The following is a 15,339-nucleotide window of genomic DNA, read 5'->3' as shown; positions in this document are numbered from 1 at the left end:
GCCCACATCTTTATGAAACTATCCCTAAAATGGATCATCTTTCTCCTTTGATCTCACATGACATCTTCTTTTGCATATTTATAATATTCTTAAAATCAATTGTTTATTATAGTTATCTCTTGTGTAAGTTTTTTCCTTAGACTCTAACTAGCTGTATGACCTTGCCATTTTGTTTGCCTCAGTTTCTTCGACTGTAAAATGATCTGGAGAAGAAAATGGTTAACTACTCCATTATCTTTGCCAAGAAAATTTCAAATGGGGTTATGAAAAATGTTTTACTTCCTCTCTTCTAAACAATAACATTTCTGAGGGCAAGGTCACTGCCTTATCTGAACTTTTTTCCCTCTTATGTCTTAGTGTTTAGTACAGAGTACTACACACAGTAGGGACTTTTAATAAAACATTCATCCAATGTTGAATTATTTATCTTGTTTTCTGTTTTTCAATCTGTCTGTGCTCTTCCTCTCTTGCCATTTGGGATCTGCCTCTGGGCCTCTTCTTTTCTATTTTGTTTTCAAAAATCCTTCTGGGGATTCTGTTTGGATTCATTCATTTTAGGCATCCAAATCATTTAAGCTATGACCTCTCAGTCAATTGCAACAGGCCTGCAGTACCTCTAAATTATTTCATTTCTGATTTGATTTCATCTCGTATTTCCCAAGACACCTGCAAGGAACTTTGTTTCTGTAGAATCACTGTCGTCATCAAATATATATTTATTTATTATGTGTCTGAAGTGAGAAAAGAATCACAGCAATAGGAAGGACCTTGAGATATATCATTTAGTCCATCCTCCTGCCCTTTGGCAGAATTATATCAAATTGTCCTATATAAATAGGTTTCTGTCTCATTTTCAGGGCATCCTGTACCCTCCTTCAGAATCCTAGCTCAATCTTCCTTATCTTTGACCTAAACTCTCCCAACTGAATTTCACATAGTCATAGACTGACAGAACTGGAAGAGGCCTCTGAGATTACTTAGTCCTCTCCCTCATTTTACAAAATAGGAAATTGAGACCAGGAAAAAACTGTTTTTTATTGAAGGTCACATAAGGGTTTAAAGGATAAGAACTCAATAGGTAAAGAAGTAAAGAGAGGACACTCTAAACATAAAGAATGGAAAGGCCACTTCTAGGTCAAGGTCAGACAGATAGCAGTCCAATTTATTCAGTCTATTTGTGTCATATCAAGAATTAAAACTCAGTTGTCCTGGCTCATGGTCCAATGGTCTTTTTACCGTGCTGTCCCAACTGCATAGAATTTGTAAAGAAGTGGAAAAATGTCCATTTTTTTCCCATTCTTAGAAAAATGCTGAAAAAAAAATGTAATTTTATTAGTGTTTTAAGGTTTATAAAATATTTTATGAATATTACCTCAATTTATCCATGCAACAATTCAGGAAGGAGGTGTTATTATTATTCAAATTGTACGTACATATAAGGAAACCAAGACAGAAAAGTTTTATTGATTTGCTCAGGATTACACAGCTAATACCTCCTTCCTGAATTGTTGTGTCTGACGTTGAATTTGAATTTGGGTCTTCCTGATTATACTGTATTCAATGCTTTAGCCATTGCACAATCTAGCTGCCTATATGCAAACTATAAGGCACTTAGTAAATACTTGATGAGGGATTGGTTGATTGGCTAATCTCTAGAGAATTAAATTCAATTATCATCTTGATTTAGATTTTCTGGTCCTTGGGACAAAAATGTAGCCTGAAGTTTACCTTCTTTTTTGAATACTTATTTTATAGAGAGCCAATTAAAAGTGTAAAAAAAAAAAAAAAAAAAAAGCTTAAAACAGTTTAAAAGAGGGAAACATGTTTTAACCTGCCCCAGGCAAATGTAGAATGTAGTCATCATTCCTCAGGGGAACCCAACCACAGCGTCAGATTCCCTGGAGTTCACTGTATTAAGTGGAGAAAGAGCAGGAGGCTTCTACAACTCACAGCTGATGAACTAACCATTCTGGGAAGCAGATAAAAGGAAAGATCAGAGAAAGCAGTCAGTGACAGAGAGAAAGAAAGGAAGCCAAGGGATCCCAGATCACAGTTTTCCTTGTTACTTATTAGACAATGGTCATCTTGAAGAACATTGGTGGAATAGACCTCCAGATTAGTTTTTGTTCCTGGAATTCTCTCCCCATTTCCTAGTTCCCTTGTCTTCTTTCAGGTTTCAGCTTAAGTCCCACATTTTTGTTGGCCTGAGTCTTCTATAATATTAGCACCTTCTTTTAGAGACTAACCCTGACTTGTCACATGTATATTCTATATAATTGTTTCCATGTTGTCTTCTCTCTAAGAGTATGAGCTCCTTGAGAGCAGGGGCTGGTGTGTGTATGGGCACATGTGCACGTATGTTTGTTTAAAAATCTCTGGAGCTTAGCCCAGTGCCTGCCACATAATAGGCATTTAATAAAAGCTAGTTGAGTGATTGATGAAATCTTATTACCTGAACTTTGTTTTCAGTTTTAGGTATGCAAAATAAGTTGGTTAAAATTTGTCTGGTTTGGAGAAAAACTTCAGATATGTTTCTTTTGTAGAAGCTGTTTTAAGAGATTTTGTTTTATTTCCTTTGCTGCTAATGAGAACTATATTTTGCAAAGTAATGTTTATATATGATAAAATAAATTATGTTATGCTAGTGTGACTTCTCTGAGATGTAATACCATAGGAGACTGACAATTATTTCCTTCCAGGAGGGGGCCAAGCTAAGAGTACAATTCAAGACAAACCATAGCCTACTAAAGAAACATAAAGGTTCTTTTTTATTTGACAATCATAGAAAACATGACATTTTCCTGAGAACTATAGAAAAACAAAAACTGAACAAAATAGAGCACATGAACTTTGGCATGATATTGCCATAGCCTGGTTCTTATTATTGAATATGCTCTATTTTGTTCAGTTTTTATTTTTCTATTCAGAATTCACTCATGAATCATATAGTTCTGTTTAATTATATATATAATTTATTGCTAATATGAAAGCTATTTAGTTTACCCATTCATTTGCATTATTGTCTATATAAGTATTGCCCTATTTTGTTCCTTAATAGTACTATTTGAGCTAATGTGTACAGTATGGATGCTATTTTTTTTGTATGTTGGTATGAAACATTTGAATGGAATCTTTTTTGAACACTTTAATGCTGGAAATGCTTACTGCCACTGAAGATAAAACTAGTGAAGAAGCCCAGAATGGCTCTGCAATGGCCTTTGAAGAAAAGTGAAATCATTAGTACATATTATAGGGAAGCAAATACAAAAGGTGTCCTATAAATTAGCTGCCTTAGTTGTACATTCTGGGATCTCTACAAAATTAGGATTGAAGAATACCTATAAACTAGTCATTAGATCCCTCAGTAAAGAACTGATAGAAAACACTATTAAGATTCTCCTGCAAAAGAAGGGAATATCTAAGGATACTATGAAATGCACATATGAGATTCAGTTGACATCTAAAAATGGAGAGCAAACTGTATCCATGCTTGAGAGAAGCTATACTCTTCAGGAAAGTTGCTATGTTAATCTGGCAAGGAATCTATTGAGTTTTAGGATATGGAATAGTGACATTGTAACACTGACAGTTGGCTAAAATAGAGAGAAACAGGTGACCAATGAACAGTCTTAACAGATCAGCATGTAATGTGAGATGCTGGATAACAGGGTGCTAATGACAAGATATTGAATTGTTTGCAAATGCTTGGGGATCAATTTTGGAAGAAGTTCGTCTATAGGGGGTTTAACCACAATTCTTTACCAAAAACTAGCATGACAGAAAGAGGTTTTCTCTATTAGTGCTGCATGTGGAAGAACTAACTGCTTTGGAATCTAGTAGTCAAAGGTGCAGTGAAGTCAAAAGAAGGAAAGCAGTTAGGCTGTCAAAAATAAACACAAGACTGCTGCATAATGACATTTGATTTGGCTTGAAAGGGCAGAACAGCAGATTGGATCTAATGAACGGCTGGATACAATAAGATTATCTAAGGGAAAAATCTGATTTCAAAACAAGTTCTTAGAAAAATGCCTTCCAAAATATCTTTACATGTAGGGGTTCCTTGTCTTATATACCCTACAATGCCTAGCATAGGAGTAGATGCATAGGAAGTGAATAGAAGGATAACTAATGTATCACATGGCAAAATACTCATGCAACAAGATTTTCTAACAATATTAGAAAAATGTGTTGAACTATAATAGGTATATATGCATGTACAATATAATTATAACTTTCATAACATAAATATATTGCATATTTTATATATAATACATTCATATTTGTATATATATATACATGTATATGCATATATTATATTCCTCCCCCCCCGTTTGAGTTAAAAGAATTAATTGCACATGTATAAGATGGCAGAATTGGGGAGACATGCCTGAATAGAAATGCATAAGGAAAAAAAATTGATGATGTTAGTGACTATGAGTTCAATATGAGTTAAGAATATGAAGACAAGCTTTGTTTTGTTTTTATTGTCTTTAAATCTCCAATGCCTAGCAAAGTCTCTTGCAATTGTATGTGCTTAATAAATATTGGTTGAGGGAATACATAAATGAGTCAGCCAAAATATTTGCAATTTTAGGCTGTCCCAGTGAAATTATAGGGTTCAGAGTAAAAGAGATTTTGGCCATTCTTGCCCACAAAATTGAGGAAATTGAACTCCATGTCCTAAGAATATTAATTCAAAAAAATAAGACAATTCAATCTGGAAAAGAGACCGATTTTCCAGGAGATATGTTCATTATTTCAAAGTTTGCTTGCTTGGGTCTGGAAGAAAGGACTATAAGACATGGACAGAAGTTGCAGAGAGGCAGATTTTAGTCTAGTAGATAGAAAAGCATTCTTAACTGTTAGAACTATTCAAAAGTAGAGTCGGGTGCTTCTAAGATGAACAGATTCTTCTATGGAAAGATTCCTCTACACAGAAACTAGAGGAATATTTATCAGAAATTTTGTAGAGGAGATTCAGGTTCAGGTGTAGAATGAATTAGAATGCCTCCAAGGCTTTCTCTTGGTCCAACAGTTTATAATGTTATAGTAAATAAACTAGGATAAGTGACTATTCTGTAATTCAAGCATCACCTATTTTTTCAATTAATCTGAATTAGTTTGTTTGGGTTTTTTTCCATGAGTCAGTCAACTGCTTTGTTTTCAGGGAGGATATTCCAATCCATCTAATTGGAATAGTGGAATAGAAATGATATGGAGCTCCATTGGCATCTTTCTTCTCAGCTTGGTAAGAATAGTTTTGCAAACCAGGTCAATACTATCACACTCCAGTTTCTGACATTTCAAAGGAGTTCTGTATTCTCCTAGCTAATTCTCCTGGAATTTTAAAGAGAGAAGTCATGAAAAGTTTCTGTGCACGTCCTACAATGTCATATTTTTTCCAACCAAAGTTAAATTCTTGTGCTGCATCATTTTAAAGAGATGTATTTCTTTTTCTAATTAATATAAAAATAAACAAAGAACAATTTTTTATTTCAGATCTTGTACAGCAAATTTTTAGCCTCAGGAAGAGCTTCATACCCAAGGTCAGTACTATTCACCTTTCTCAGTTTTCACCTGCAATTAAGACTCATTAAGATTTTTCTCACTTCCATCTTTCAAGGACAAGAATCTAGGTTCTTACCATTTGTTTTATTTGAGCAAGCAATATCATGGATCTTTTACTGAGAATTTCATAATTTTAAAAATCACAACATTGAGAGATAATAGATTTTCAACCTGGTAATGTTCCTTTAATGATATGAATGTGTATATAGTGATTCTAGTGCTGATATTTTGCATCCCTTGAGTGCATCCATCCCTGGGGGAACCACAGTATTGCCTCCTCCCCACCCCCTAAATACTCTAGCTTTATGCTTTGGAATATCCTCTCCCATCTTGCTGTGTATGTCAGTGACTCATAAAAGCAGCTGGTGGGTGGGGAAGAAGGAATCAGTTTAGCTAGAGCTAAAAAAGAAAGACTGAAGCTCATAGAAAAACAGTCATTCTTCAACATCAGCTTTCCTCATTCACCTTCACCTCATCACAGAAAGGCAAAGCAGGTAGGGCTGCTAGCCTAAAACTTACTCTCTCTGTGTCTCTCTGTCTCTCTTTCACACACACACACACACACACACACACACACACACACACACACACACACAGGCAAACACACCCCAACTGCACTTGATATTCATTTTAATTCAGTATTAAATGAATTGAAAACAAAAAAGCATATAGTTATGAGGTTAATGGTGAGAATCCTACCATTTGATTTAAGCCTTCTCCAGGGATGGATCTAGGAAGGAATGACAGGAAAAAGAGATGAAAGAATAAAATATGTATTAACCCCTTACTATGTTCAAGGCATTATGCTAAGCTCTTTATAAACATTGTCATTTAATCCTCATAACAACCTTGGAAAGAAGGCACTATTATTAGTTACATTTTACAGTTGAGGAAACTGAGGCAAATAGAGAATAAATAAAGCTCATTAACAGCCATTAATTTCACTAATTATCTCATTAATTATCAGGGACAAAACTTTTGTACAAGCATTGTAAACAATGACCAAGGTACATGATGATTTTACCTGTGCATCAACAAATATATTCATGACTTTCTTGACTGCAACAGTACCTTAGATTAGTGATATTAGAGTCACTCTTTTGGGTTAAGATATTGTCTCCAGAGGGCTCTTTTTAGAATCTTTTAAAATTTCTGTTAAATTCTGGGAGTACAAAAAGCATGATTGTCCTTGTTCTCTAGGACCTCATCTGGATCATAAAAAGAGAAAAATATAAATAGGAGATATTAGTTGTGAGTCAGATAAGAAGGTCTAAAGCTCTTTAAGATGTAGCAGCAAAGAAGATGATAACATATCTCTTTCCATGTCATTTCCATTGGTAAACATAATTATTGAAACATTTGATAGTTTCAAGGAAAATTTGTGGCAAGAACATTTTTTCAGGGACTAATAAATTAGCAAGAATTTGGCATGAAGAATGGACATCTGAGCACTGTACAAGTACACATGAAATGTTAAAAGAACCAAAGGAAAATATGGATAGAACCTCTGTGAAAAATTTGTGACAAGATACATGGACATGACTTTTACAGGATGAGAAGCTATGGAAGAACTGAGATCTGCTAAGGTGGAGGCAGTATCCACAGTGATGAGATTCTAAGTCCATTGAAGTATTGAAGGAATTAAGTTATATATATTTTTTCCTGACACTTGGAGAGTATGGCAGTTAGGGCACTCTGCCCTAAGGCTTAGAAATGATTGGTTTATAGAACTTTGCCTGGGGAGGACAGTATTTCATTAAATCATCCTAGGCAACCAGAACACTTGAGAGCAGATAATACAGAGGACATGTCAGGTATCCTCACACATGAGAAGGGCTCTCCTCTGATATCACTCAGATGCCTTCTACCACTATTTTCTCCTTCACCCCATCTTATTTGAAAAAGTGATCTTCCTCATTAAGACAAACTTGTTCTCTTGATCCCAATCCATCCTGTCTTCTCCAGCATATTGCCTCCTCTGTTATTCTAACTTTCATCGACATCAGTCTACACCTGTTGTCTATTTGTTGCTTCCCTGTTGCCTACAAATATTCTTATGAATCCCTCACACTAAAAAAAAAAATCAAAGCAAAACAAAAACACAACCAAACAAAAATGAACAAAAATACAATCAAAAGCCTTGCTCCTTCTGTCCCTACTAAAATTTTATGTATCTTCTTCCTTCTATGACTAACATCCTTGAAATTCAGCCTATAAATTGTACCTTAGCTTCCTCCAACTTTCTCACTTGCTTCTAAACTCTCTTCAGTATGCATTTTCAGCTGAAACTGTTTTCTTCATGGTTACCAATGATCTTTTAATTGACCACTGAAATCATCTTGTACAATTCTTATTTTTCCCAAGCTCTCTGCAACTTTGAAACTATCAATTGCACTTTCTTTAAAATCCTTTTCTCTTGATTTTGGTGAAATTGTTCTTTTTAAAGAACACCTGTTTCTTTTAAAACCTATCTTACTCCTCTTACTCAGTTTCCTTTTTTGGATGTTCATGTGGATCATGTCCATTTACTACGGATGCTTCCCCTCCCCATGTTCTATTCAAAGTTTCTTCTCTTTTTCCTTTATATGATTTCATTTTCCAAAGGATTTTGTTATCATTTCTATACAGATGTTTCTTATTTATTGAGGTCTAATTTATCTCCTAAACTCTTTACAGCTGCCTCTTGTATATCTTGAACTGGACATGCCATTGACATCTTAAATTCAACATTTTCAAAACTGTACTCATATTTCTGTTCAATCCTCTCCTCCTCCAAACTTTTCTGTAAGTATCAAGAGTGTTATCATTATCCAGCCACTCAGGCTCAAAAGCTCAGTGTCATTCTTGACTTCTCACTTTTTCTTATCCTATATTAAATCTGTTGCCAAGATCCTTCAATTCTACCTTCATGACATCAATTGTACATGTTCTCCTCTTTCCTCTGATGCTGACTCCAGAATGGAGCAAGTTTTCACAAACTGATACAGAGACTATGATAAGTGTCTTCTGGTGGGTACCTTTGCCTTGAATTTCTCCCTGCTTTAGGCAAGCCTTCCTGATTTAGCAAAATGATCTTCTTCTAATGCACATTTGACCACATCACACTTCTTCTTACTTAACAAACTTTAGTGGCTCTCTTTTACCTCCAGGGGCAAATAGAAAACATGTCTTTTAAATCCTATCATAATCCAGTCTTCCTTTCCAAATTCTATATATTTACTCTCCTGAATGATCCAGCAACACCAGCTTTTCTGTTCCATGTACAAGAAACTCCATTTCCTTACTCTTTATGTTTATACTGACTGTCCCAATTATCTAGAATGCTTTTGTCTATCTCCACCTCTCATTCAAGATTTAGCTAAAATTTCTCCTTCAAGAAACCTTTTCTTGTCCCCTTAACACTAGTGTTTTCTTTCTGAGATTACTTCCAACTTACCTGCTATGAGTCAGTACATAAATGTTTCCATGTTTTCTGTCCCAGTAGATGAGCTCATAGGGGATTAGGACAGATTTTATTTTTTATTTTTTGTATCCTAGGTGGTTAGCTCAGGGCTTGGCATATAATAGGCCTTTCATTAACATGTGTTGATTGGATTTCACTTCACTTTACATTTCACTTCACATAGCAACATCTTTTCTTCCTCAGGTTGTAGGTTATTCAAGGACAGGGAACCATGTCCATACATATTGATATTTTCTTCACTACTAAGCAAAACATCCTTTACAACACTTTAGATGATTATGAGATGTTCATTAAATGAATGAAAGAGACATTGTGGTTCAGTTAAAAAAAAAAAAAAAGCACTGATTCTGAAATGAGAGGATTTTTGGTTCAACCCTGTCCTCTGATACTTAGTACATTTTTCAGTTAATTAATTCCCTTGGCCCCAGTTTCCTATTCTGTAAAGTAGATGTATAGTGGAGATATTTGGATGAGGTAATAGCTAAAATAACTCATAAAATTCATATATCTTTTCTATTAGCTCAATTAATATAATGTACTTAATTAGATGCCATCTAATATTTTTTGAGCTGCATTCCCAGTATTACAATTCATGTGGCTTACATCTTGTCTGAAAAACTCTTTTGTTTTCCCAGAAGAATTATTTGTACTACAAATTAATTTTAGTTGAGGGAGGATCCAGAAAGAAGATATATCTAATAGAGAACAAAACTTAGCTTTCAGTAGGAAAAAAAATAGCTATAGCCTTAGAATCTCCCTTGGACCAGAGATATCAACCAGTCGTCTTATTTGTGTAGTATCTTTAAGTGTCCAAAAGAAGCTCATTTCAGTTCTGCAACATGATCCTAACAATTGCCCTTTGAATATAGCAATGTTGATACTGTTATCTGCTTAACACACATAAGCAAAGTAAGACTTAGGCAATTTGGATAGCTTGCTAAAGATGATGCAACAAGCTGGAAGAAGAGGCCAGGGCTCCTGATTTATTTACCAGGGCTTCTGATTGTGATACCAGGGCTCCTGAGTGTCTTGCCAGGGATATTTCCACTCCATAAATTATTCCAAATCAAGAGCTTGATCGAATGACTTTGAGTGGCATTTGCTTTTTCGCCACAAAGTATGATTTCAAAACAGATAATTTTATAGAAAAATATTTTAAAGGGGTGGAACTTACCTTAATGGTCATCTTCCAAATACCTGCTACTATATATATATATATATATATATATATATATACCTGGAAAGCTTCAAAGCAATGATAACTAATACAAGAGACATGAGGAAGTGAAAGAAGTCTATTTGCTACAGAAATAATAGACTTGACCAATTCTCTACGCTTTTCCACTAAAAAATAGGAACAACATGAGTACTTTCTCTTATTTTTAGGCAAGAAGGAAATCTGTAAACAGGAACTGAATCAAAGGTGTCTACTGAGCATCAAGTGTAAGCAACATGGATATATTGAGGCAAAGAAAGTGATCCTCTCTCAACATGAATGACTTCAATTTTAAACTAGCACTCATTTCAATACACATAGGCAATGTCTCTTTTGTTTAGAATTTTCCTTTGCCTTAGAAAAAGTGTCCCAGTCTCTCTCTTTTGTCTAGGAACCAAGTAAATTAGCACATCAGTGAATCTATTACTTTTCAGTCAACAGAACAAACTCCTCTATCTCAACACAATCTGCAGACAGCTTATGGTACAAATCAGCTACTCCTCATTTTTTCTTTGTATTCTATATATCTTGGTGAAAAAAAAAGCTTATAGCTACAACTCAATAGCTTAATAGAGATTAACTCTTTGAACCTCATCTCTCTTGAAGTTATAGTTTGATATATATATGGTTTGGTATACATATCTATACACATATACATACACACATACATCTATACACTTACACACATACATGTATGTATACACAAATATATATGTATTATATATTTGTATTTATTTGTATATATAAATTGATATTGATGCCTTTTGTTTTTTAAATTACAAAATTTATAGCTCACTCTTAGTTTATGAGGTCTTTATAAACTTAGACAATTAATATAAAACTCACAATATAATAATATCATCTAACAGTATATGTAACTTTTCACATCTATAGGAGTCTATAGTTCCTTCTTTTCATCCCCCACACATTGAAAAAGAAAAAAAAAATTCTTGTAAGAAATATGCATAGTCAAGCAAAACAAAATTTCTCTATTTATATACAAGAATCACATAAGTCTCATTCTACACTTTAAGTCAATTTCTTTTCCGTCATGCATAGTATGTTTCATCACTGATTTCTCTGGCATTATGGTCATTATATTCATCTTAATTCTTATAGCTTTCAAATTTGTTTTATTGCATTCTATTTTCATATAAATGTTCTCCTGGTTCTGCTCATTTTGTCCTTTATGAAAGATCTCAAAACTGTTCATTTTCATAATATTGAGGTTATAGTATGAATTATTTTTGAGGTTCTGCTTACTTCACTTGTCACAAGTTCATATGTGTCTTTCTATTTCATTTTAAAATTATCTATTTCCTCATTTTTATAAAACAATAGTTTATACTAACAATAAAACTTCTACTTAACCTAAACTATAAATTTTAAGCCATGGATCCTTTGTATTATGAAAAACATCATGTAGTTTTCTATGCCAAGATTTTTTTGAATAAACTTACTCCCAAACTGAGAAAGGTACTGGGAAGGGAATATGATTTTAATAATAATATGATAATAATAATGGGAAGGGAATAATGATTTTTAAATTAGTATTTTCTCGCATTTCACCAATTGTATTTTTTAAGGAGTTTTCTTCAGTCAACTTTTTTTCCTTCCTTTTTCCAAGCTATTGACTCTCTCTTGCATACCTCTCATTTTTAATCATTTTTCTACCCCTTTTATTTGCCTTTTATAGTCTTTCATGAGCACTTCCAAGAAACCTCTTTTGGCTTGAGACCAATTCACATCACTCTTTGAGATTTCTTTTGTGGACATTTTGTCCTTATCTGAATAGGTATTTTGGTCTTCCCTGTCACTATTGTAGTTTTCTATGTTCAGGGTTCTTTTCTGTTTCTTGCTCATTTTCTTTCCTTTTCTTTTGGTATTTCCTCTTTTTAAAAAAAATTTTTATTGTTGAGCTCTGCTCTTGGTATAAAAGGGGTGCTGTTCCAAGTTCCTATGTGGCTCTGAGCTTTCGTTGGCTTTGTACACAGAGGCTCTTTGTGTTTGCAGGGTTAGTTTTGCCTGTTCTGTTCATGAAACAGCCTGGTTTCCCAGAATTTGCCTTCTGAGATGAGACTGGAAGGTGCCCCACTGATATGCTCCTCTACTGAGCCAGGACCAAGGATGTCACTTACTGATTTGCTCTAATTAAGACCCTCTCACCACCTTTCCCAAAGTCTGACTGAGCTGGGTTGAACATTCTTTTCACTTCAGTGAGATTGACCTTTCTTGAAGTTTTTCCAGTCTACCTTGAGCTGGAAAGTGGTTTTATTTTATCAGACTCTGTTCAAAGGCTTGGATCCATGTGGTTTTTGAGGGAAACTGGGAGAATTTGAACAACTTCCTGGCTATACTCCATCCTGGACATCACTGATATTTTCTTTTCTGTCATTGTTGACAATCCTTGGATGTAGGTAGAAGTTAGGTAGGGTTATATTGAATTTATAAATAACAATTGTCAAAAAAAACTATTAGGAGAAAAGGCACAAAATATATTACGTGGAGATGTGACCAGATTCAATCAATTTGGAAGATAATTTGTTACCAGACTGTGGATATTCTTTAACCCAAATGAAATTACTATTAGGTAAATACCCTAAGGAGGTCAACAACTAAGAGAAAGGACCTTTAAATACAAGAATTTTTATAGCATACTTTTCACTGGTATTGTAGCAATGAACTAGAAATAAATCTGTCTCCATCAACTGGAAAATGGTTGAACAAATTGTGGTACATGAATGCAATGTAGTCTTATTATTCCACAAAAAGTAATACATATGATGGTTTCAGAGAAATATGGAAAGTAATATTAATTGAAACAGATTCAAGAGTAAAATTAATAGAAAAACATGTTTTACCATAATAATAATGAGAGGAAACAAATAGAAAATCTCAGAACTCTGACTCGTGTGGCTTCAAAAGATTAATGATGTTTTATGAAGTTGTATAAAGGTTGAGATGTCTTTTGGAGTAAGTGCTGATGAAATCAAAGATGATGAAAGTCACAGATTGTTTGAAGTCTTTTTTTTTATTGGTTTATGTCCTAAATTATCTAAAACCCTGCTAAATATGCATGGGCAATCACCATGTATAACCAACTCCAAAGCAGTACTATGTATTTAGTTGTCATAGTTATTGTATTTAGTTGTCATTTCAACTCTTCATGATCCCTCTTAAGGTTTTCTTGACAAAGATAATAGGATAGCTAGCCATTTCTTTCTCTAACTCATTTTCAGAAGAGGATTGTGAGTCAAACAGTTAAATAACTTATCCAAGTTCACGCAGCTAGTAAGTATCTGAGACCAGATTTAAACTCAAGAAATTGAATCTTCCTGACTCCAGACCTGGTACTCTGTTCACTGGGCCATTTATTGAAAAGAAGATAGAAGCATGTTCTACAACAAAAACAGTAAAAATAACAAACAATAATGACAGCTAGAATTTAAATAGGGTTTTAATGTATGTAAAATGCTTTACCTCTATTTTCTAACTCGATCTTCACAAAAACCTTGTAGATGTCACTGATATTATCCTTATTTTACAGATGAGCAAATGTAGGTTGAGGGAGTTTGTCTGTTGCCCAGAGACAAAAAGTTAGTCATTGTTTGGAATAGAATTTGTACTCTGTTCTCCCTGATTCAAAGCCCAGTGCTCTATTCATTACTTCTGCCTCATCACCACCACAGTCATCAGTAAATCATAGAACTAGAGATCTAGAGAACTAGAGAAGGCATCTAGTCCAACCATTTCTCTTTAGGGATGAGGAAAATGAGGTAAAAAGTAAAGATAAAGCAAGTTGCCAAGCTCACATGGTGATAAGAGGCAGAGAGGATTTGAATTTAGGTCAGCAACTCTAAGCTCAGTACTTGATGACACCATAGTCATCATAAAAACTTATTGATATAGCTGATATGTAAAATATATACTATCATGCTTTCTCTGAGATCAAGACAATAGATGCCAATTTATTAAGCAGTGGCAAAAATGACAAAAGACTTACTGAAATGTAGTATCATTTTCTTTAACATCAGGGAATATAATATTCTCCCTAGTATGGAACAGTTTGTGTGTGATCCTGGCTGAAGGCTGTAAAACAAGACTAGATTGCCTGCTAAGATGCTAGTAAAGCACAGAGTAGCATGTTTTCTTGTATTTTGCCCCATGTTTCTAAGGCATTCCCTAAAGGCTGACTCACATGAGCTGCCTGTGTTTACCTTGGATGAATCTCACCCACTCACCCCCAGCTAATGAGGACCTAGTTTCTCCAAATCCACATAACCAGAACAACTCAGCAGCCTGCCTTCAATTACCCTGAAGAGAACAGAGGCTGGGCATGGTTTAATTAAAAACCTTGACACCCCTGACACCAGTCTCTCCAAACCAACACGTTTGCTAGTTTTTGTACAAGAGCAAAAGAAAGGGGAAAATAGGTTCATAGAAAGCTTTGTTCTGTAGAGAACAGTGCCTTCTTCTTTCTGAGGGTCAGGGGCCATCTCATTGCATGTAAATCCTGGGACAAGTGAAGGGGAGTTCTTGAGTGCACCAAGACCTTTTGCTGCTAAGTTGGAGGATTTTAGTTCAGGTGAATAAGGGACGACTCTGCCTCGGGGACAGGGAATGGACTATATGACTTCTCACCTTTCTTTGCATCCCTCCATCACCTAGTACTTGCTCTTCCTATAGATTACAAGTACTTTGGGAATATATCCTGTAAGACCAGGTACTGTGGGGGACACAAAAAGAAACAAACAAAAATCTATCCATCCTCAAAAAGCCTACAAGAAATTTAAGAAATATTTGTGGAAAAGAATTACATTGAATCTGAAAACAATATGTGATAATGAACAATTAAATATGAAATGTTGCAAGCCAGACAAGATTCCAGCAGAATATAGGGGACAATTCTGTCATACAATCAAGGTTCAAGTTTTGGCTATTTCACTTGTTACTTCTGTGATCTTGGCCAAATTATTTACTTTCTCTGGACCTCAGTTTCCCATTCCTAATATGGGAGGTTTCTGAGTCCCTTTTGCCTCATGATCTATGATTGTAAGTTCTTTACATATGCAGAGAAGGCGACAAGCAATAT

The sequence above is a fragment of the Sarcophilus harrisii genome, chromosome 1, assembly GCF_902635505.1.
Source record: "Sarcophilus harrisii chromosome 1, mSarHar1.11, whole genome shotgun sequence".
In the NCBI taxonomy this organism is placed as follows: domain Eukaryota; kingdom Metazoa; phylum Chordata; class Mammalia; order Dasyuromorphia; family Dasyuridae; genus Sarcophilus; species Sarcophilus harrisii.
Note: the sequence above shows the minus strand (reverse complement) of the source record.